General features: G+C 34.2%; 1 pseudogene; it reads left to right on the forward strand.

Annotated features, from left to right (window-relative positions):
• The first annotated feature begins 14294 nt into the window (after positions 1-14294).
• Positions 14295-20163, forward strand: LOC137829264 (serine carboxypeptidase-like 35; annotated as a pseudogene).
• Positions 20164-24708: the final 4545 nt, after the last annotated feature.

Here is a 24708-nt window from a genome sequence, read left to right on the forward strand (position 1 = left end):
GAATACTTGAACAAGTTCTGGGCGCTCACGGTGAGACTCCAGACCCATGATGAAGATGTGATGGTCACCGCCTTTGAGCAAGGAATCGCAGCCGCACCGTTCAACAACTCCTTGATTAGAAATCCAGTGGAGACGTTCTCCGAGATCCGACGAAGAGCTGTCACACACATTAGCACCGAGGAGGCCGTAGCTATGAAGAATGGTAAGTTGTATTCCAAAATTTCCAAGTCGAAGGAAGTGGTTAAGACTTCCTGGCCTTTGAGGGTCAATGAGACCTCAACGGGGAAGAAAGCAGACTTGAGACACGCACCATACAAGAAGCACGAACCCAAGACAAAGGGCAGGAGGAGACCCGTCCCAGGTTCCGGGTATCATACAAGGAGCTTATAGCAATACCCAAGGTAGCAGAGAAGTTAAGGTTTCCCCAAAAGGCTGATAGAAATTTGGGGTTAAGAAAAGACCTTTGGTGTGAATTCCACAAAGGCCTCGGGCACAGTATCGAACAATGCCTAGCTCTAGGTCACCAGTTGACTGAGTTGCTGAGAGAAGGTTTCTTGAAAGAATACTTGGAAACTAGTTTGGAAGAGCCTCAAAGGGAGGCAACCTCAAGAGAACAGATGCATGAAGTACCCATCAATGGAGAGTTGAATACTATTTCGGGAGGATTCTCGGGGGAGGTAACACCGCCACCAAGCGCAAAAGGTACGCAAGAGTTGTGATGTCCTTGGACGTGAGGAGCACGGATGCTTCGCCCGAGCCTGATTTGGGCTTCACGAAGTATGATTTGGGAGATGTGGTTCCCCACGACAATGACCCAGTGGTGATATCCGTCGTCATGGTAAGGAGGAGAGTGCATTGAGTTCTCATTGACCGGGGCAGCTTGGCAGATGTGATGTTATGATTGACGTTTGCCAATTTGCGGATATCTCCCGATCAATTGATGCCACACGACGGATGATTGGTAGGCTTTGCGGGGGGACCAAGTAGAGGTACAAGGGTACGTTGATCTGAGGACAACCTTTTCTGATGACAAGGTTGCAAAGACCGTTGTTATAACGTACGTTGTAATTAATACACCTTCGGCCTACAATTTACTCTTGGGCAGAACCTTGATAAGTGCTAATGTGTAGTTTTTATTATTGAGAAAATTTAACACTTTGGAACTCAATTGTTGCTTAATGTAAGAAAATTACCCTGATATGAGAATTATTGAATCCGATTATATATTTTGAACCAAGAAAAAAATGAAGAAATTTAATCTCAGTTTTTGTGTAAATTGCAGATGAATATGAAGCATTGAAAGAAAGAAAGTAAAAACTTAATTGGATCACAAGAAGATTTAGCTCAAGCTAGAAGATTTAGCTCAAGTTAGAAGATTTAGCTCAAGCTAAAATTATCTTGCTAGCTCAAGATAAAAAAGCAGTGAAAGATCTAGCTTAAGCTAAATTGGCTCGCTTGAGCTAGATTTCATTATATAAATTTTGAAACACAGCTAAAACAGGGGTGGTGGAAAAAGAAGTGATTTTTATAGAGAGAGGTTAGTGAGAGAAGAGGAAGAGAAGTCTATTCTAGGAGAAGAACTTACTCAGATCAGCCCTTCTTATGCAAATCAGATCAAAAATGAAGATTGGAGGAGCTATCATGAGTGGCTAGGTGCTTTCTAACTTGGGATTGAATGTAATCCACTCTATTCAAATGTATTCTTGGTGATATATATATATATATATATATAAAATATTTTCTTTTCTACTTGTTCTTGATATTTTCATTTCATGCTTATTTCTTGATTATATCTGATCAATGGAGTCTTGATTTTAATCCTTAAATATAACTGGAAAGTATTTTTAGGGATCTGAAATAGAAAGAAATACTTGATAACTTGTAATGTTAGGAATAGATTCTAGGTTATTAATTGCATCATAATTTTGTTCATAAAGTTTGATATCTGAGGAACCAGTGTTTGAGAAATCATCTTATGAATTTCATCTGTGAGGAATCAAGGTGAATGACTTTAAATTAAGCATCAAGAATAAGTAGTTTTGAGTATTATATATTGTATTATTACAAAATACAGATGATTGAGATAGACGCAATTCAATCCCAAGTATCTTTATCTATATTTGATAAGTTAGTTTTGTTACATAATCTTAAACCTTTAAGTTACTTCTTGTGAAATCTTTAATTTGGTTATGAAAAAGTTCTTGAAGTTATTTTCTATACTTAATGAGTTTTATAACAGAACATCTTAATTATAATTGTTCTCTGTGGGTTCGACATTCGTACTTTAAAGAGTAGTATATTAAAGTTGATTTGGTACACTTGTCGAGAAAAATCAACAACCCTCCCTGAACAGGTTGGGGACGGTAGCCTCAACCAAGCACATGAAGATGAAGCTACCCTCACTAGAGGGGAATGTGATCGTTATTAAATCCGATCAGAAGGCCGCCCGAAAATGCTATGAAAGCAGCTTGAAGAATAAAAGGAGGATGTACTCGGCAGCCGTCGTCCAAGGAGGAGGAGTTGTTGAAGTCCTGGAAACTGGAATCACTAGCAGGCAGCAGCCAGGACCCGCGGGTGACGTCCTAGAAAGAGAGATAGGTGGAAAGGTGTTCAAGATGGGTGCTTCAGTAGATCCAAAATTGCAGAACAAGATAGTTGAAGTAATAGTCAAACACATGGACACATTCGCTTAGTCCTCCATTGACATGCCTGGAATAAACCCTGATTTCCTATGCCATAGACTCACTCTGGATGACAGGGTCCGACCAGTGGTCCAGAGGAGGAGGAAGCTCAATAAGGAGAAATGCTTGATGATAAGGGCGGAAACTCAGAAGCTACTGAGTGCCAACCATGTCAGGGAAATTCAATACCCTGAGTGGTTGGCAAACATAGTACTGATGAGAAAGGCTAATGGGAAGCGGAGGATGTGCATCGACTTCACGGATATGAATAAGGCTTGCCCCAAGGACTTGTATCCTCTGCCGAGCCTGAACTCGTTGGTCGGCAGTGCTTCAGGTTGTTGCCTACTGAGCTTCCTGGATGCATTCTCGGGATACAATCAAATACACATGCAACCCAGTGACGAAAGCAAGACCGCCTTTATGATCGAGTTTGCAAACTATTGTTACAAGGTCATGCCTTTTGGCCTCAAAAACGCTGAGACCATATCAGAGGTTGATGGACAGAATTTTGGTTCCCCTTCTCAGACAGAGTGTGCAAGCATATGTAGACTACATGGTCGTCAAATCCTTGGAGAAAGATCAGTATATCACCGACTTGGAAGAGTAATTTGCGACGATAGCCAAGTACAACTTGAAGTTGAACCCGAAAAAGTGCGTGTTTGGGGTAGAGGCAGGAAAGTTTCTCGGTTTCCTGTTAACCGAGAGGGGTATAGAGGCCAACCCCGACAAATGTGCTGCGATTATTGGGATGCGAAGTCTCGCTAATGTTAAGGAAGTCTAATTGTCAACTGGTGGTGACAAAGGGTTCCCGTATTTCCAGTGCTTGAAGAAGAACACCAGGTTTGTTTGGACTACGGAGTGCGAGGAAGCCTTCGTCAGATTGAAGGGGTATTTTGCTAGCCCTTCTGTGTTAGGTAAACCATTCCCAAGTATACCCCTTCTTCTTTATTTTGCCATCACAGATCAAGCAATTAGCTCGATAATCGTGCAAGACCAGGAGCAGGTACAGAGATCGATCTACTTCGTCAGCAAAGTATTACAAGCATCGGAGGAGCGTTACCAGGCTATTGAGAAAGTAGCCTTGGCAGTGGTGCACACAGCTCGAAGACTTCGTCATTACTTTCAGAGCTTCATAGTGATTGTGATGACTGGTCTACCTATTCGTAAGGTTCTGTAAAAGCCTGACCTAGCATGACAAATGGTTTGCTAGTCTGTGGAGTTTTCCGAGTTCGACATAAAGTACGAGCCACAGGGGCCAGTCAAAGGGCAAGTGTACGCTGACTTCGTGGTGGAGCTTATGTCTGAGGGGTCGTGTCCTGACCATGGGAATTTTCGGTGGATCCTATCGGTCGATGGATCCTCTAACCAGCAGGGTAGCAGAGCAGGGATCATTCTTGAGGGTCCCAGGGGTTTGATGATTGAACAATCTTTGAAATTCGCATTCAAAGCCAATAATAACCAGGTCGAGTACGAGACCTTGAAAGCAGGAATGCTACTGGCATAAGAGTTGGGAGCTCGGAATTTGTTGGTAAAAAGCGATTCGCTGCTTGTTAAAAGGCAGGTTTCGGAAGAATATCAAGCCAAAGATCCGTAGTTGGCTTCGTATCTGAGGTATGTTATAACGTTGAAAGGGAGTTTCACAGAGTTTGAATTGATACATGTGCCTCAGAAGCAAAATTCCCGAGCTAATCTTTTGGCCAAGTTAGCAAGCTCGGTAAAAGGAGGCCGGCAAAGGTCGGTAATCCAGGAGACTTTGAAGGCACCCTGCACTGTGGGGGAAGGAAAAAAAGGTACAAGCAGAAGTTTTGGGGATAAGCTCGGCACAAGGGAGGAGCCACAAGTCATTGACTCAAGAATCTCTGAGATTTCCTCGAGTAGTTGCGTACGAGATACCATCGGACGAATTAGCTGTTGTTTCGCAAGCCAACCTCACGGAAACTTGGATTACCCCATACCAGCGTTACCTGGCTGATGGTTTGCTCCCTGCCGAACCTACACAAGTTAAGATGATCAAAAGGAATGTGGGGAGGTACACTCTGATTGATAGCAAGCTGTTTCATCATGGATATGCTCAGCCAACACTCATGTGCGTTAGTGGGAACCAGTGTGTCCGAATAATGGCGGAGCAGCTTGAAGGAATTTGTGGTAGTCATATAGGTGGCCGAACTTTGGCATTGAAAGTTATACGAGTTGGGTTTTAATGGCTGACTTTGAAGGAAGACTGTGAGGGATACACTCAGCGGTGCGAGCAATGCCAAAAGCACAATGATTGGCACTATGCGCCGACTGAGGAGTTACGCTCAATATATAGCCCATGCTCCAAAATAGACATGTAGGGCATGTTGTTTGGTATCTTTCATTTTGCGAAGTATTAGTTTTGTAAGTGAGAGGCAGAAACTACAGATCATTCTAAATTTAAAATAATATTTGTTCACACCTCTCCATTGACAAGCTCATTTAAAAGACATTATTTTACAGTGAGGAAATGTTGTGGTGTGTTTATACTCCAAATTTATTTAGGGAGGGGAGATTTGGATGTGATGAGTTATAAGTCATGAGTAAACTCTTATAAAATATTTTATGTCATCTTTAATATAAACAGTTAAAGAAATGGAATTTTGATATTTTCTTCTTATATACGATTTCTTTTGTTCATTTCACTCACATGCGACTCTCAATTTTATACTTGAATTTGTCAGAGTCTCTCTCTCTCTTAGTATAAGTCCTTCACACATTGCAAACTCCATCCCTCTCAAAAGTGTTTTATTTATGAGTAGGAGAGATATAGAAATAAATAATAGGTTATCTGTAATGTGCGAATTGTAGGATGAAACTCTAGAGCACCTGTGATTGTTTAGACATGAATGAGACTTGTTGGGATCGAGAGGGTTTATTAATCCTCGTCTTTTATCATCTTTTATATAAAAGATACGGTTTGAACATCTTTTTAAATGTTTTATTTTATTATTTTTTTATATAAAAAAAAATTAGAAAAGAAATTGATAATTTTAGTTTTAAGTAAATTCCATTATCAAATCAATGTACTTTATTAATATTTAATAGATTAATTTTTTTAAAATAAAAAATAAATATATTTTTCAATATTACTATATTCTTATTCTAAATATAATTTTTTGGTTAAAAGGAAAGTCAAGGAAGGAGTAAGAAAAAGTTAAAAGAAGTCACTGCTTAAGTGTCATAATCTCGCTAAAGCATCATATGTCACTTGGTTATGCAAGAACTGATTTTCAAGTGACCAATCAAAGTTTGAACAACAAATGTCAAGTGTGATCGAGAACTAATTACTTGGCCAAATGGACTCAAGCGAGGAGCTAAAATCAGTTCAAAATATAATAAAATTTTGACGGTTTCTTCCTGCACCTCCATACCTTCTTCTCTCACCTCCATAAATTTTTGAATTTCCAAAAATGCTCCTCTATAATATTCCAAAAGCCTTTTTTTAGATGCATGATTACTTTCCGGATTACATAATCTGGAAATCTTATTTAGCTTCCAGATTATGAAATCCGAAAGTCTTTTTTTAAATGAGTTTCCGGATTACATAATTCGAAAACTCTATAGGAGTGATACAAGAAGGATAAAAATGTATTTTCATGTTGTGTAAGGAGGTGGCAGAAGAAGATATGGAGGTGCAGGAAGAAACAGTCTAAAATCTTCTCGCTTAAGCCATGAGGTACCTTCAGTTAAAAAAGGTCTGCCCCGCATAAAATTTGCGGGCTGATTTTTCTAACCCGCCCCGCATAAGGGTTGGCCCGCGAGCCAGCCCGCATAAGAAATATTTATTAAAAGAATATTTTTTTAAACACAAATTTTGAATTTTTTTTATTTAGATGCATTAGGTAAATGATCTTATAATATTATTTTCATGAAACATGCGTAATAAGATGTTATTAAAATTTTCGGAATGTAAAATATGAGGTTACATGAAGAAAATATAGGAATGTAGAAAAAAATTATACTTTTTAAAGTTATGCGGGCCAACCCGCCCCGCTCCGCACTTAGCCCGCATAGGCTGTGGGTTATGAAGGACGAACCTAAACGGGCCAGAGGTTGAAATAAGCAACCCGCCCCGCATTTTTCCTGCACCCCCATAATGTTATTCAAAGACCAAACTGTCCCTATTATTTTTTAAAAACCCTAAAATGGACTTGAACTATATTTATTTTTTTGCATTATGGATTATGGAATTTGGAAAATTTTCGGATTGGTACTTCTGGTAAAATTTTGGATCCACCAATCCGTAATTCAAAATATGCATTTCACATTCAAAAATCCATCATCCAAAAAAAGCATTCCGGATCCGCCAATCCATAACAGAAATATACATTCTGGATTCAGAAATCCATAATTCAAAAAAAAGCATTCCGGATCCACCAATCCGTAACACAATTACGCTTTCGGATTCAGCAATCTGGAAATCAATAATTTATGCAAAAATTGCTTCTGGAACATCCCCTCATCCGGAAAAAAAAAATGATTCAGTTTCGGATTGATAAATCTGTAGCACACTCCCAGATCCCTATTTCCGGTAATCACGATGCACTTTTTCAAATAAAAGGTTAAAGCCAGTTTCAAAATTTAGAAAATTATGGGGGTGCAGGAAGAAAAATGTAAGAATGCAGAAAGAAGATGCCACATTTTTTTAAGCAGACCGCGAGTCGGCCCGGATGACCCACTTTGACACCCCTATTGTTAAATAATACAATCAGTATAATCAGTATAGTTTTTCCCTTTGTATTTATTATATTCAATTCGATTATTAGAGTCTTCATCCATCCTTGAAAACCAAATAATAAATTATAGTTTTCATCATTATTATTTTCTCTAAACTAAAATTATAAACTCTACCATTATGTTTTCATTGCATATAAAAATGACACTCCACTGATAACACACAATCCAATTCTAAAATATTTGCACACTCTCCTTTAATTTCTATAATCTTTCTTTTATTTCAATTTTATTTCTTTTAAAATATTGACCTATGGAATGCCTCTTTACTCTTAATATTATGGCCACGAAAAAATAATGCAACAAACAATTAGAAAGACTGAAAATATTGTCAAATATTTACGAGAGCGTTTATTATGAAAATCTATACTAAAAAAATTGAATACTTTGTTACTTATGGTTTGATCTATAGCAAATTCTTAACTATTTTTATAATTTTTAAGTAGATTCATAAACTAAAAAATATACAATTAGATAAAAAAAAATAACTTTTTTTTTATATATTTTGTAATATTTTTGTAGCAAATTGAAAGTTTTTAAATTTAATTTAGACCACTCCTTTTTGTTGTGACTTTGAACTAGGCTCTCTAGGTGATATCAAAGAACTTCAAGTTTCAACACGAAATCAATTTTAATATATATATATATATATATATATATATATATATTTTTTATTTTTTTTTTTTAATTTTTTTTTTTTAATTTTTTTTTTAATTTTTTATTTTTTGAATCAAAGTTTATTAATGAATAATTAAAATCTCAAAAGATGGAATATAAATATTTTGTACAACGGAATGAATTAAAGACTAGATATTTGGTGCATATAGAAGAAATGTAGCTTAGGCCCTAAGTATTGTAGTATATGTTATAGTCTAGAAGGATATAAGGATGCTATATGTGTGAAAAAAAGTTATTATTATTTTTGTAAATGTCGAAAATAGAATTATATTGTGTAATATTTATTCTAAAAATTAGAATAAAATAAATATTTGAATGAACTTTTTATTACAATGAAAAATTGTAAGAATTTACTAATATAATTTTGTATGTAGTAAATTATAAAATAATAATATAAATTTAAGTATTAATAGAATAACCACTAAACTATTAAAGAGTATGGTGGTATATGATTTCCATAATATAGATGTAATTTATTGGATATAATTTTAATGAAAAATAAACTTATATTGATAATCATTTATTAAATTTTGATTGTAGTCTCCTTAATTTTTATTTTTATTTTGTTAGGTGTTCAAATACTTTTTTTTTTATAAAAGTGTTGTCTATCGAATGACTTTTTCATTTGTTTAAAATTATACATCAAATGAAAACACTTTGCAGTAAGCCCATGTCCAAATGCTCTCAATGATGGTCAACATTTTGCAGTTTTGGTAGATGTATGTTTTGTTGGGAAAAACGGGTAATTTTTTCACTAAAACAAAACCCTAACAAAGCTACCCGACAAATAATATTGAATAAACAGAGCGAAATAATAAAATAGATAAAGAGAAAAAAACACACCAAAAAATTGATAACGGAGTTCGGTCAATTTAGCCTAATCTCTAAGCACAACTGAAACAACCCACTTTTATTATTATGTGAAAAGATATTACAATTTGGGATATTTAACACTGAAGGAGATGTTAATTTATAACCCTCAAACCTCCTTCCCAAACCATAAACCCACCGATGTGGGACTTGGGATTAAGCCAAAATCAACAAATCTCCACCTTGACTTAATTTCAAGTCCCACCTAATACAAATCTTCTCAAAACATAATAAAAACAAACTTTGCAGTGCTTCAAATTTGCGCCTCCGGGCGCCAACTTCAAATGTGCAAGATATTAACCAAGTTTAAACAATGTTCAAACTTGGCCCTTGTAACCACCTTGGTGAGCATATCTGCAGGATTCTCCGTAGTGTGAATCTTCTGGAGAACAATCTCCTTTTCTTCGAGAATCTCACGCACAAAGTGATAGCGAACATCAATGTGCTTCGTCCGTGCATGAAAGACTTGATTCTTTGCTAAATGAATAGCACTCTGACTGTCAGAATATAACTCAAGTTGTTTCTGACCAACTCCCAAGTCTTTAAGCAACCCATGAAGCCAAATTGCTTCCTTCACAGCCTCTGTAATCGTCATATACTCTGCCTTTGTCGTAGACAAAGCCACCGTAGACTGCAAGGTAGACTTCCAACTAACTGGTGCTTTTTCTAAAATGAACAAATAGCCAGTAGTAGACCGTTGCTTATCCAAATCACCTGCATAATCAGAATCACAATATCCAACTATGCATTGACCAAGTGATTCATCTTGCTCTAATGCCAATCCAACATCTAAGGTATTTTGGAGGTACCGTAGAATCCATCTCACAGCTTGCCAATGACCCTTGCCCGGATCATGCATGTACCTGCTAACAACACTCACAGCCTGTGAAATATCTGGTCTCGTACACACCATTGCATACATCAAGCTTCCAACTGCATTTGCATATGGGACTTTCGTCATGTATTCTCGTTCTTCATCAGTCGTAGGAGATAAACGGCTACTCAATTTCAAATGAGGAGCAAGTGGGGTACTTATAGGTTTTGTATCTTCGTGTATACCAAAACGTTGTAGTACCTTCTGCAAATACTGCTTCTGTGACAGCCAAAGTTTTCCCCTCTCTCTGTCCCTGTTTATCTCCATGCCGAGAATCTTCTTGGCTTTCCCCAAATCCTTCATCTCGAACTCTTTACTCAATTGAGCCTTTAACCTGTCAATCTCAACTTGGCATTTTGCTGCAATCAGCATATCATCAACATATAAGAGTAAGTAAATGTAGGAACCATCTTCAAGTTTGCGCAAATACACACAATGATCATATTTGCTTCTCTTGTACTTCTGATCCTTCATGAACTTATCAAATCGTTTGTACCACTGTCTCGGAGATTGTTTCAGTCCGTACAACGATTTGCTAAGTTTACAAACCCAATCTTCTTTACCAGCAACCTTGTATCCTTCTGGTTGAGTCATATAGATTTCCTCCTTCAAATCACCGTGTAGGAACGCGGTCTTTACATCAAGTTGAGCTAGCTCCAAATTCAACTGTGCTACCAAGGCCAACAAAATTCGAATGGAGGAATGTTTAACAACTGGAGAAAATACTTCATTATAATCAATTCCCTCCCTCTGAGCAAAGCCTTTAGCAACAACCTTGCCTTGTAGCGAACATCTTCTTTATTAGGAAATCCTTCTTTCTTTGCAAATACCCATTTGCACCCAATTGCCTTCTTACCTTTTGGTAATTGTGTCAGCTTCCACATCTGGTTCTTCTTCAAAGACTGCATCTCCTCTTCCATCGCACCTGCCCAATTACCACTCTTTGAACTCAGAATGGCTTCTGGGTAAGTGGATGGAATGTCATCAGCAATTGGAAGTGCATAGGCAACCATATCCATGAAACGAGCAGGCTTCTGAATATCTCGTCTCTGTCTTATAACTGCAATTGGCACTGATTGCTGTTGAGATTCTTGGGTAGGAACCTCTTCCTCATCTGACTCTTCTTCTGCCATAGGAGAGTCACTTGTGGTATTTCGTGTTGGGATCACCACTGTCTGCTCAAACTCCACCTGCTTCCGGGAACACTCCACCTGTTGCGGAGTACTGTCAGCTCCTTCTGGATTTACCTTCTTTAACATGGCAGATTCATCAAAGGTAGCATCTCTGCGGATAATCGTCTTCTTTACCTCTAGACACCACAAACGGTATCCCTTCACTCCAGGACTAAAGCCCATGAAAAGAGCCTTCTTTGCCCGTGGATCCAACTTTGATTCAATCACATGATAATATGCAATAGAACCAAAAACATGCCAAGAATCATAATCAGTTGTTGGTTTTCCAGACCATACCTCTAACGGGGTTTTGCCATCTATAGCAGATGATGGCAAACAATTGACGAGATGTTGAGCGTATGTCACAACCTCAGCCCAAAACTCTCTGCCTAACTCAGCATTAGACAACATACAACGAACTTTCTCCACAAGTGTCTTGTTCATACGTTTCGACACCCCATTCTGTTGTGGTGTTTTTCTAACAGTGAAGTGTTGAACTATGCCACAATCTTGGCATACCTTCAGGAACATATCACTCTTGTATTCTCCTCCATTGTCTGTTTGGAGAACCTTAATCTTTCTTCCTGTCTGGTTTTCAACTTGAGCTTTCCACTTAAGGAAAATTTCAAGCACATCATTTTTTATCTTCATAGTAAACACCCAAACTCTCCTGGAAAAATCATCCACAAAAGTTACAAAATAATGCCTACCTCCGATTGACGGAGTCTTGGCAGGTCCCCACACATCTGAATGCACATAATCCAGAATACCCTTGGTATTGTGAATTGTAGTGCCAAACTTCACTCTTCGTTGTTTTCCCAGAACACAATGCTCACAAAATTCAAGTTTGCAAGCCTTCGTATCTTTCAACAATCCTTGCTTGGTAAGAATTTGCAAGGATTTCTCTCCAGCATGTCTCAACCTCATATGCCACAACTTCGTTGCCTCAGCATCCTTCTTAGAGCTAGAAGTTGCTGCCGCTGCTATCCCCACCACTGTACTACCTTGGTAGTAATACAAATTGTTCTTCCTCATGCCTTTCAACATCACCAGTGATCCTGAAGTTGCTTTAAGAATTCCATCTCGCATCGTCACAACTAGGCCTTTAGATTCTAAAGCCCCCAATGAGATGAGATTCTTCTTCAACTTTGGCACGTACCGTACATCCCGCAAAATTCTGGTGGATCCATCATGATTCCGCAGCTTGATTGAACCTATCCCAGTTGTCTTACATGGATTATCATTACCCATGTAAACAACCCCGCCATCAAGTTCTTGAAATTCAAAGAACCAATCCCGAATGGGACACATATGATAGGTACAACCTGAATCCAATATCCACTCGTCTGGATACGATGATGCTGAAAGCGAGACAATTAAAGAGATATCTGATTCCACATCACTTTTGCATTCTGCAACATTTGCATCTTGTGGAGCCTTCCCTTTCTTCTGTAGTTTTGGACAGTTTTTCTTCCAATGTCCTTTCTCATGACAGAAAGCACACTCATCTTTGGCAACGGCTCGACCTTTAGACTTAGACCTCCCTCTTCTCCCCTTTGTTTGACTTTGCTGACAACCTCTTGCTACCAATGCTTCTTCTGATGTCGTTGATTTGGTTTTCATCTTATTCTGCTTTCTCAATTCATGACTATATAAAGCAGAACAAACAACATCTAACGACACATTCTCCTTCCCGTGAAGGAGCGTAGTCTCCAAATGTTCAAATTCATCAGGAAGAGATGATAACAACATCAAAGCCAAATCCTCATCCTCAAACTTCACATCTAAATTCAACAAGTCTGCTACTAATTGATTAAACATAGTGATGTGTGCATTCATAGTAGTACCTTGTTGGTAGTCAAATCGGAACAACCTTTTCTTCATCAGGAGCTTGTTCTGACCACTCTTCTTCAGAAACTTGTCCTCCAATGCCTTCCACAGTTTGTGTGCAGAAGTCTCATTTTTTACAGCATACTTCTACTCTCTGGATAGGCAGGATCGAATAGTTCCACATGCCAACCGGTTGATGATGCTCCAGTCTTTCTCCTCTACCTCTTCTGGTTTCTCTCCTTCAATAGCAATATCAAGACCCTACTGAAAAAGAGATTCCAAGACCTCTCCTTGCCACATGCCAAAATTTCCAGTGCCATCAAATATTTCCACCGCCAATTTCAAAGTGGACACTGGGAACCTCAACCATGATGACGAGGAGCCCGACACTCTGGATACATCCTTCGCTTCTTCTTCTTGATTTTCCATTACAAACTCAAAATATAATATTCAATATTACAAATAATTTCAAACAACCCAAGGGCGAACCTTCGGCTCTTGATACCACTTGTTGGGAAAAACAGGTAATTTTCCCACTAAAACAAAACCCTAACAAAGCTACCCGACAAATAATATTGAATAAACAGAGCGGAATAATAAAAGAGATAAAGAGAAAAAAAACACACCAGAAAATTGTTAACGGAGTTTGGCCAATTTAGCCTAATCTCCAAGCACAGCTGAAACAACCCACTTTTATTATTATGGGAGAAGATATTACAATTTGGGATATTTAACAGTGAAGGAGGAGATGTTAATTTATAACCCTCAAACCTCCTTCCCAAACCATGAACCCACCGATGTGGGACTTTGGATTAAGCCAAAATCAACATGTTTTGTGTGGTTAGTAGACTAGCTCTTGGAGCTTAAAAGATGAGGATGTGAGGAGATTTTTGTAGCTTTTGGAAGTAGATTGGCAATAGAGGTCGTGCCTCACTTTGGCAATAAAATGTAGTGCACAAGGTTGTAGGTTTGGTATTGCTGCAATGGATAGGGAGCTAGCTAGACTTCAAGTTTTTAGATTGTTAAAATTCCAGTGGCTAGATAGCCATCAAGTTTTTGGTTTGCTAGTTTTTGTAAAACCAGTTCTGTTTGGGTAGGAACAGTTTAAATAGTTTAAGATTCTTGAGTTAAGTGGTGTGTCACTTAATCTTACTTTGTTTTGCTTTGTTAATTGCTTAAACCAGAAGTATCTTATGTATAAGGGTTGAGACACCCCTAAAGTGTTCCATTTTATTTTATTAATTCATTGCTGATAAAAAAAATCAAATAAAAACACTCTTAGGAATTTTAAAAAAAAAACTAAAAACATCTATAATTCACCTATGATGATAAATATGATTTAGTAATATTAATTATGAAAATAATTCGTAAAGTTTCTAAAAATGTGATGGTTAGGTCACTAGTATCATTCCTTTTAGTAACAGTTGGCCTAGTCGAATGGGAGAAAGTGGTGGGTATAGTATAAAGCGGGTGAGGAATATCAACACGGTTGGGCTAGGCAGACGACCCATGCTTTTTAGGGATGGTACTGCGGATATAAAATCTGAGGTTGTAGATAGTAACAATTGGACTAGTTGAATGACCCAAGTATTATAGTGAAATTGGTGTGCATATTGAAACAAGGGTGGAAAATAACATAATTGCTGGACCAGCCAAATGTGCCTAGGCTTTTTAGCCAATTTGGTGCGGGTATAAAATCGTAAGACTAGCAAATAGAAAAACTGATGGATCAGCCTAATGGGCCCGACACTTTTTAGAACTGAGGGTATGGAAAAATGAAAACATGGGGTTCCAAAGTAAAATATAAAATAAAAGTAAAAATGAAAAGGCTTCTTCTTCCTGCACCCCTACGTTTCTTCTCCTGCACCCCACAATTTAAAAAATCCTGAAACTGACCTTAACCATGTATTTGAAAAAGGACACCCTAGTGGAGTTTGTTTGACATTGTTCATCTTCTTCATTCATCTCAGACACTAGTCGAGGAGTGAGTTACATTGTCGAAGTATTGTTTGGCTTCTAGAGGTCATAATTAAGTTTTTTTATGAGCATTGGTGGTTATGGAATTTTTGGAGTTACTGAGAATTGGAATCCAAGAATGTACTACGGATTCATCCATCCATAAGTGAATCATGTTGTTTTCCATATGAAGGGGGTGTTCTAGAAGCAAATTGTTGATTTCTGGATTGTTGAATCTGGAAGCCCAATTTCTGTTACGAATTGATGGATATGAAAGCTTAGCAGACTCACAAATCCGGAAGATTTATGGATTCCCCAATTTAGAATATTTAAGGATTTCCCATTTTGGAAGATTTATGAATTTCTCAATCCAAAATGCAAAAAAATAAATGTGAATTCTCAATTCCATAAAATTACCGAATTACATTGTCCAAAATACTAGATACAAATTACAGAAACGATAATCTAAAAAATGAAACTATGCATCCAAAAACGAAAAAAAAATATTATGTTTTTGTACTACCGAATGGCCGTAGGAACAGTTTTATTTCTTACTTCAACTTTGTAAAATTTGTTTATACACATAATATCATTTTTTTTAAAATTTGTTTATACACATAATATAATTTTTTTTATGTAAGTATCTAATTTAATAATAATTTCATAACATTTATATCTTCTATATCTATATATAAAGGGAATTTCTCATTATAATATTTTATAGTTTATAGTGTACACAAATTTGTTCCTATTTTATTCTTATTAATATTTTACTTTTTAAATGATAAAAAAGCGCTGTGTTTCTGCTAGTAAGTTTTTTTTATAAAAAATTTCATATTAGGCATCACACAAAAAAAGTATTATAAAAAATAGTACAAAAATATGGGGGACTAGACCAAAACTCATACGTTAACAGAAACGATACATAGATAAACTATACTTATTCATAAAATAATTTTAAGAACAAAATAGATGGAAGCCTATATTATACAAATGAAATGATTCTCTATGAATAAATTAGCCAACTTATCAACACACATTCCCTTTACAAAAACATATGAGTAACCATAAACCTGATTTTCACATAGTAATTCAGACAAGTATTTCATCGAGGACGAAACATCAACGAAACATTAGTCCTAGTAGTGACTTCTCTTAATTATGTATGTTTTTTATATTCTTCGTTTAAAATTATATGTATATTATTATATGTGCGTATTTATATTTTTTAAATATCAAATATCACTAAAAAAAATAAGATTGAAATATTTTCTCTCATTAAATTATAATGAAAATTTCCCTTTTATATATAGGTATAGATATAATATATTCGTATTCATTAAAATAAATTATAAATTTATACTCTTAACATATATATGCAAATAATAATATTTTATTTTATTTTAAATATTAGTTTACATATAATTTATCTTTTAATCAGATTATTGACATAAATGATGATTACGAATTTAGAAAAAATTTAAATTACATTTTCATTTTTAGTAACCTTTGAATATTTAATGTGAAAAATTTATAAAGTCTGACTGAATTTAAACAATAATTTATTATAACTTTAATTATAGTACATCCTAATTCTTTTATTTTATTCTTTAATTTTTTTTAAAAAAAGTATAAGTTGTTTTATGAAATTTAAGATAATAACTGTGTGCTATCTGTTGTTGCTATATGTCTATCTATGTTATCTTATTAAAAAAATTATGTTTTATTTATTACTTCAACTTTGTAAAGTTTATTTGTACGCATAATATTAATTTTTTTAAGTATATAATTTCATAACATTTATATTTTGTATAAAGAAATTTCCCTTAAAATTTATTGTACACAAATTTATTCATATTTTATTTTTATTAATATTTTATTTTATTATATGATAAAAATAAAAAATTGAATAATATAGACGCGAAATAATTGATAATGAATGAGATTTCTCTTATGTAAGATTTTTACATGTTTCACTTAAAATTATATATATATATATATATATTATTGTATGTGTGTATTCATATTTTTTAAATATCAAATATCATTAAAAAAAATTAGATAAAAATACTTTCTCTTATAAGTTTCAATATATAATTTTAATAATTAAATTATAATGAATTTTTTTATATATAGATATAAAATAATAATATAATTTTTTTTTCTTTGATTGAGAACTCATGCATTAAAATTGAATAATGATATATTGATAACTTTAATTTTTTATTTTTTTACAATCGTATTACAACTCATAATACTATTATTTTAATATTTTTATATTATTTAATTACAAATTTCCTTTTTATTATATATGTTTATTTATAAATTCAACATAAAGAGTTGTATACAATTATGAAACTATATTTTTTTAAATTATTCTTAAAAATCACAATTTTCTTTATATATATATATATATATATGGGACGTTATAGTTAACCCATTCGTCAATTCCGAGCCCTAATTTTCCTTCACCAAGTAAAAACTTGAATTTTCAGTTTTCTTCTTCCGCCACTTCACTTAGTGTCTTTGCACACTGTCGTTTCTCTGTCCCAATCCAATCTCAATCCTAACACCTCCACATTTCTTGTTTCAGTTTATCTCATTTACTTTTTTTTTCTCTTTTAATTCAACATGTGCCGTGTGCGATTTGAGCCAGCCTATGTGTTTTGCGTTTTTTTTTTCTAATTTTTTCCTTTCTCTACGTTACGCATGCTCATTTGTCGTAACCGGCTCGGTTTGCTTTTGATGGATTTAATTAAAATATTTAAACATGTGATGATAAATATAATTTAGTAATGTTAACTATAAAAATAATTTATAAATATTTTTAAAGGTGTATCCAAACTCCTACCACCTCTATAAATGCCCATAATTTCTTATTTCACTTCATCTCTCACTCTTACATCTCATCAACCGGATTAACCTCTCATCAATGGGACTCATATTTTGGATGCTATTCATTTCCTTCCTCATAAGCATGGTTGTCGGAGACGAGACATGACAGCAGGAGAATGACAGAGTGAAAAGTTTGCCGGGACAACCACCAGTAAATTTCAATCAGTATGCAGGTTATATTAAGTTAAGACCCGACCAATAGAAAACATTATTTTACTTGTTTTTTTGAAGCTCAACATGATCCAGCACATAAACCTCTTGTACTTTGACTTAATGGAGGTATGCATGGATTGCACCCTTGATCACTCCCCTTTCTTCATTTTAATTCATTTTTAATATATTTGAAAAATAAAATTGTATGATCACATCACTCTACACCTCAAATCCTTTTTACCTCAAATCCTTTTTCCATCATCACTGTTTTTATTTAAAACTGTTTTGATCGGTGAAGAACAAAGTACCTTTTGTTGTTGTAGTTCTCGTGGGTGGTGTTGTTGTTTTTGTTCTATATGCCTTGGCTTTGGTTTTTTTTTTCCCTGTTACCTAGTTGTTATTTGTTGAGTAGGACCTGATTGTTCCTCTATTTCCTTTGGAGCAGCACAAAAGATTTGTCCATTTTTGGTAGATACGGAAGAACACCTTAAATTTAATAAATTTTCTTGGAATAAAGGTATGTAATTTTATTGATGATTTTTTAAAGTATTTACTTATTTAATTAGTTGGATGCATAATTTCATTATGTTATTTTAATTTTTCAGTTGCAAATATCATATTTTTGGACTCACCAATTGGTGTTGGCTTTTCTTATACTAACAATTCCAAGGACTTAAGTGAGTTTGGTGATTAAGTTTCTGCTTCTGATAACTATGATTTTTTGGTTGGTTGGTTCAAAATGTTTCCAAATTTCAGATCCAATGAATTCTATATTGTAGCATAGAGTAATGGAGGTATCACCTTAATCTCTATAATTAATTAATAAATCTCTAATTAATTTTCATTAATATAATTTCAATGAACATTTTGTTCAGGACATTATGCTCCACAACTTGCTGATCTTATACATGAAAGAAATGAAAAAAGTTCTTACATTAATTTGAAGGGATTCATGGTAATTACCACTAATATTATCTTTACAACTATGTTTTTGGACACTTTATAATTTTATAATTTCTTATTTTCTTTTATATACAACTTTTTCATTTTCATTATTAAATAGTATTTTAAAAGGATTAATATTAGGATTTTATCTTTTTTTTTATTTAGTTTATTTCTTATGAGCATTATGGATATCCATAGAGAGAAATAGATGTTTGACATGTACTATTTTGATCAAAATTCAGATGGGGAATGCTGTGATAAATGATATTACAGATTTAAAGGGAGTATTTGATTATGCTCTGAGCCATGGAATAATCTCAAAACAAGTGTTCGATGGAATAATAAGGAACTGTGATTTTAGTAAAGAGAGACAAACCAAAGATTGCAAAGTCAATATTGCCAAGTTTTTAAAATCGTATTCAGATATTAACATTTTCAATATCTACTCACCGGTTTGTCTAGAAGATTCTGAAAGACCAAATTCAACTCTTCATGCTCTCACCCAACATGTAAGTATTATAGTTAGGTAACTTGTAGGTATTATCAATTTCTTTCAACTGCATATAGATACGCTCCAATGAAAAAGGTAGTGTTTATCTTTTGTTTCATTTCAGGATCTTTGGAGTACACTGCCATCATCAGGATACGATCCTTGTTCAAATGATCATGTAAGAAAATATTTCAGCGACAAGAATGTTCAGAGGACCATCCATGCAAATATCACTAACTTGCCTTATCCATATACCCTTTGCAGGTACTTATTCCCAATATTTTATCATTCCTTTTATAACTAGTTTGATAAACTATTATAGTAATATCATTTGTTTTATGATAAAGCGATATAATTCAGAAATGGAATGACTCCCCAACCACAATGCTGCCACTAATTCAGAAACTGTTAAGTGTTGGTTTACGTATTTGGATGTATAGGTATGCATTTGAATAAGTTTGGAGAATTTTGATTTCATTATATAATTATGGTTATAATTAATATTTTGACATGTAATTTGATGTGTATACAGTGGAGACACTGATGGTAGAGTTCCAATATTATCAACGAGATATAGCTTGTAAGAGTTAAAACTGAATGTAACCAAAGAGTAGAGAGCTTGGTTTGAAGGGATAGAAGTGGGAGGATGGGTGGAGGAGAATGAGGGAGGTCTTACTTTTGCCTCCGTCAGATGTGCTGGCCACCAAGTTCCAATATTTGCACCACAACAAACACTTTCTCTCTTCTCCCATTTCCTCTTTTCTCAACCTCTTCCATCTTCTCCCTTCTAGTTCATTCTACCTGTATGTAATAAAATAAAAGAAATTGAACTATTTTTGTAATAAAATTGTGGAATCTTCTCATACAATAAACTAAACTCAAACACTTAAAAAGTTGTAACTAAATTCGTCATTTAACTAAATTCATCATTCATCAATAGAGTAGGTATTACAATTCTAAGATTATTTTTATCTCTTAACCCATGTGACGAAGATACCTGCAACACGTTTTTCAGTCTACGCATATGGCAAAGGACACTAATATTCCAAAATTGTACTTAAAAAATGTAAAATCAAAGCAAGAGAAAAGGATAGAAAGGTGTGGCTGAAGGTTACTTTTTTAAAAAATTTCTGTCATTATCAAACCCTAAACCCTAAATTTGCATTAAAAAAAAAACAAAGAAAAAGCAGTGAAATTATAAATAACTTGTTAAGCACCAATCACCTTAATTATATATCAAATCAAATCCAACAAAATTATATATAACTTGTTAAGCACCAATCGCCTTAATTCAGAACAAGAGTTTCTACCTAAAACATCTTACCTTAGATGTTTATGTTTTTTTTCATGTTGAGAGTTTCCTCTAGTCCACCAACTGGAAACTAATATGTTGATGGTAATGTGATTTTACATATTTCTTTTACGATTTTAACTTTCATAATTAACCAACTTTTTATCTTTATAATCCATATTAAACTATTAATAATGAACAGTAATGAAAAATGGAAAAGTATTTTTATTATATAATTATAACAGTTAATAAAGAAATAAATTATTTTCATAACTATTATTTACATATTTTATTATACTTTACTTTCTAGATTTAGGTAATTATTTTTCACTACAATAATCGTTATACCAATTTTTTAAATTATATTCAGATTTTATTGTCATAAAAAATATGGACATTCAGCACTATTTCTCATTGGGGTAATTATTATAATGATTCATTATTATTAATTTTTTATTAAATTAACCTTTTTTTTATATCGTCATAAGGAACTTGTACACCAGCTCCTTTATTTCCACTGCTCTATATAATTAAAATCTGATGCCTTGTCTATTAATTTATTTTATTTAAACTTGGACGCCCATTTTTGTATCTCACTTTTTCCTTTCCATTTTTAGATTTTATGCACATTAAATAATAAAAGAAGTATACCAGTGTTAGCTGCTCTTTTTTTTATTATTTGGATACAAAAGGTATTAACAAAGCTGGAGATTTCCAATGCTAAATACTTTTCATCATGAACAAATAATACACACTAATGAATAACAATTGAAAGACATGTTTTATCATATTTTCAAAACTATAAAAAAATCTTACACACAATACATCCTACTAAAATATCTTCATTTGCTACAACTGAAGTTTTCATAAAAGACCTAAGAGTAATTAATTACCCCTCAAGCTGAAAGATCGGGAATTTTCTCACTTAGAATGCTGTGAAAATCCTAAATACTATTACAACTTAGTTTTTTAGTAACAAAAACACAACTATGATTGTCACTTACTCTTTTTCTTTGATTCTTTGTATATCATTTCAAGCTTCAATTAATAACTCAAACCCAACACAGAAAGTAATCTATTTCCTGAATTGAAATTTATAACTTAGCTTTTAATGCTTTAATTTAAATTTCTAGAAACCACAGCACATTTGATAGCAGGTGCAACATTGGAGTCCACTTCCTATGTTTGCGAGACTTCTGGTACTTCATCATCTTCTTTGGTTCGTCTTATCACATTAAACAAAGTTCCATTTCATTTGTTTGTGTGTTTATGGTATCTAGTACGCTATCCAAATCCCATAACTGTATAAAAAGACAATCGAAGATGTTCAAACGAAAATTTCTTTAGTATAAGCTATAAAATTATAGTAAAATACAGACCCACGTACAATCAATTGTTTACATTTTTTATAATTACCCACCTTCCATTATTATTAACAAAGATGCCTCAAATTGGAAGACCATGTTTTAAGCCAAAGACCATGTTTTAAGCCAAATCGTTGCAAATGTAAGAAATTATGTAAATTAATTTCTATAAAGCTACTCACATGACTTAGAGTTTGTGCTTTAGACCCGAATATGATTTAATAATAATAATAGAATTAAAGGGCCCATTGGTTAACGTGAGAAATATATATATATATATATATATATATATGATGATATACCTAATGAAAACCTACATCTGATGGAGATTGGGAACTAAAGGATATAGGGTTCTGTCTCTGCAAATAATAATTGTCTCATTGACAACCATCACGAAAGTGTGTGACAAGAACGAAATTGCTAAGAGATAGATTGGGACAAAGGAGATAAAGTAATTGCTCAAATAGGATCACTCATGGATCAAGGTAAGTGTCTATTCCTTCTTGATTGTATGATTGTGTGAGAATCATGTGATAAGATCTATATGCGAACATTATTGTATGTGTTCAATTGTACGTTTATTCATGTTTTAAATTTACATGTGGTATCAGAGACTTGTTGTTCATTTGTGTGATTCTCCATTAATGTTTTTCCATAATTTTAAGAACCCTAATTCGATTCTCAATTTAATTAATCCCCATTGAAGAACCCTAATTTTAAAATTAGGGTTTATGGATCAAAGTTTCCATTCCTCAATAACAGAACCTAATCTGCACCCAACGTCATTAATGGCGTTAACACACTACGAACCCATTAGCGGAACCGCAAGCCATCTGTCGCCACTCGTCCATCTCTGTCACTGGTTATGCTTGCAGCGATGACGCGGTTGGCCGTGACCCTGGTGCGGCACGGTGGTTCACGCAACACGGTGTTGGTGCGACGCTATGGTTCGCGCGAGCGTTCGCGTGGTGGGTTTTTGAGCGCAGTGGTTCGTGGCTGCGACGCGGAGGTTCCTGGACCCTTGAAGACACGATGGTTCGTGGCTTAGGGTCACTGGTGGCTGTGACGAGGGTGACTAGAAGAACGATTTCGTCGTCACAAGCAAAGCTCCAGCCATGTGATCTTTAAAGGCGTCGTTGCTGGTTCATTGAGTGGGGATCCAGTTTTTGAATTAGGGTTTTATGATAAATGTGAAAGGGAAAGTGAACCCTTTACGCTACTGCAGAAACTTGTGTCTTTGGTTGCATCATTGTCTTCCAAAAGAATGCTTCTGGATTTTACGGTGAATGATGTTGCGCTTGGCTCCTGCATATGCGAATTCGTTCCTGCACCTTAGATTAAAGCTTAATTAATTGTGAATTCTTTTATGCACCTATTGAATTCAATTAATAATTTACGTCAATTAATTCATGTGCACCTTACGTCTTTACGTCATCAATTTTTATTTTATTTTATTTTATTTTGGTTAAAAGTTTAATTAAAGTTTTTAATTCAAATTTTATTATGTTATTATTATAATTAATTCAGTTTGAATTATATTAAAGTTTAATTAATTAATTGAAAGTGAGGAATGGAAAATTAATTTTCCGCTTTATGCATTAAATTTTAAATTGAAATTTTGGAATTAATTGTATGATAGATTTTTAATCACCAAAGTTATCAAATCTTTATGTTTTATTCCAAATTATGGATGAAATTTTATTTCAATTAATGATATTATTTATGGAATTATTTGTATGATAGATTTGTAATCACCAAAGTGATCAAATCTTTAAGTTTTAGTTAATTCCATATGATAAATTTTATTTCAATTACCTATAGAATGGATGCTAAATTATTTAAATATGGGTAAATGGAAATTTGTTATTATAAGACATTTTTGGATCGCCCAAAGGTTGATTAGTTGTTCTTATAATTAATGGATATGATTGTTGGTAGTGAGTATGTGTTATTAGTTTTGCTTGTATATCCAAAGATAACAAGTGTTTCTAGTTAATGCGTATATTTTGCCAAATAAAGTTAATACTATTAACTGTTGAAGATGGATGAAGTCTCTTCTCTACCTAGTGTTGTGTGTGTTTGATGTAGAAAAATAGCTAGTTTGCTTTGAAGTTTGTAATAGGTTTAGATGATCTTGTATGTAGGCTTGTAATTGTGTAAGGTTGTCTTTTGCTGTATGACCCATCCTAGATGCCTAACCAAGTCTAGATCAAGCACATGATGTGGTTAAAGGGTTTTTGAAAAGCTTTTAAAAGTGCTCTTAAAAGTTTTAAATCAGTACAAAAAATAAATCTGTTTTATGGAGAAAGAATCGGTTTATTTCTTCTCTGTTAAAAGGTTTTTCTAAAATTCTGTTAGGGCACCACAGGTAAAGCTCAGTTAGTTATTTCAGTTAAAGCTGAGCTGACCTGTTTGCTATATTTTAATCTGTTTCACTGTGAAAGAACAGGTTTATTCTTTGGTCAGCTGAAAGGTTTTTCACAAGTTACTTAGGGCACCAAAGGTACAACTCAGACAGTTATTTCAGTTAGCTGAGTTGGCGGTTTTCACAAAATAAATCTGTTAAGTTCAAAAATGAATCTGTTGTTTTCATAACTGCTTTTCAACTGTTTTTTGAAAAGAAGTTAGAAACTGTTTTCTATATAAAGAAAAGTCTCTCTCACATGAAAAGGCGCTGAGCAATTACGTTTTTGACAGAGATCAAACAATTTCCATGTGAGAAGAAGGATTGAAAGATTTGTGAAAGGTTTTCCAAAG

Source organism: Phaseolus vulgaris, chromosome 7 (genome assembly GCF_000499845.2).
Source record: "Phaseolus vulgaris cultivar G19833 chromosome 7, P. vulgaris v2.0, whole genome shotgun sequence".
NCBI classification, from domain to species: domain Eukaryota; kingdom Viridiplantae; phylum Streptophyta; class Magnoliopsida; order Fabales; family Fabaceae; genus Phaseolus; species Phaseolus vulgaris.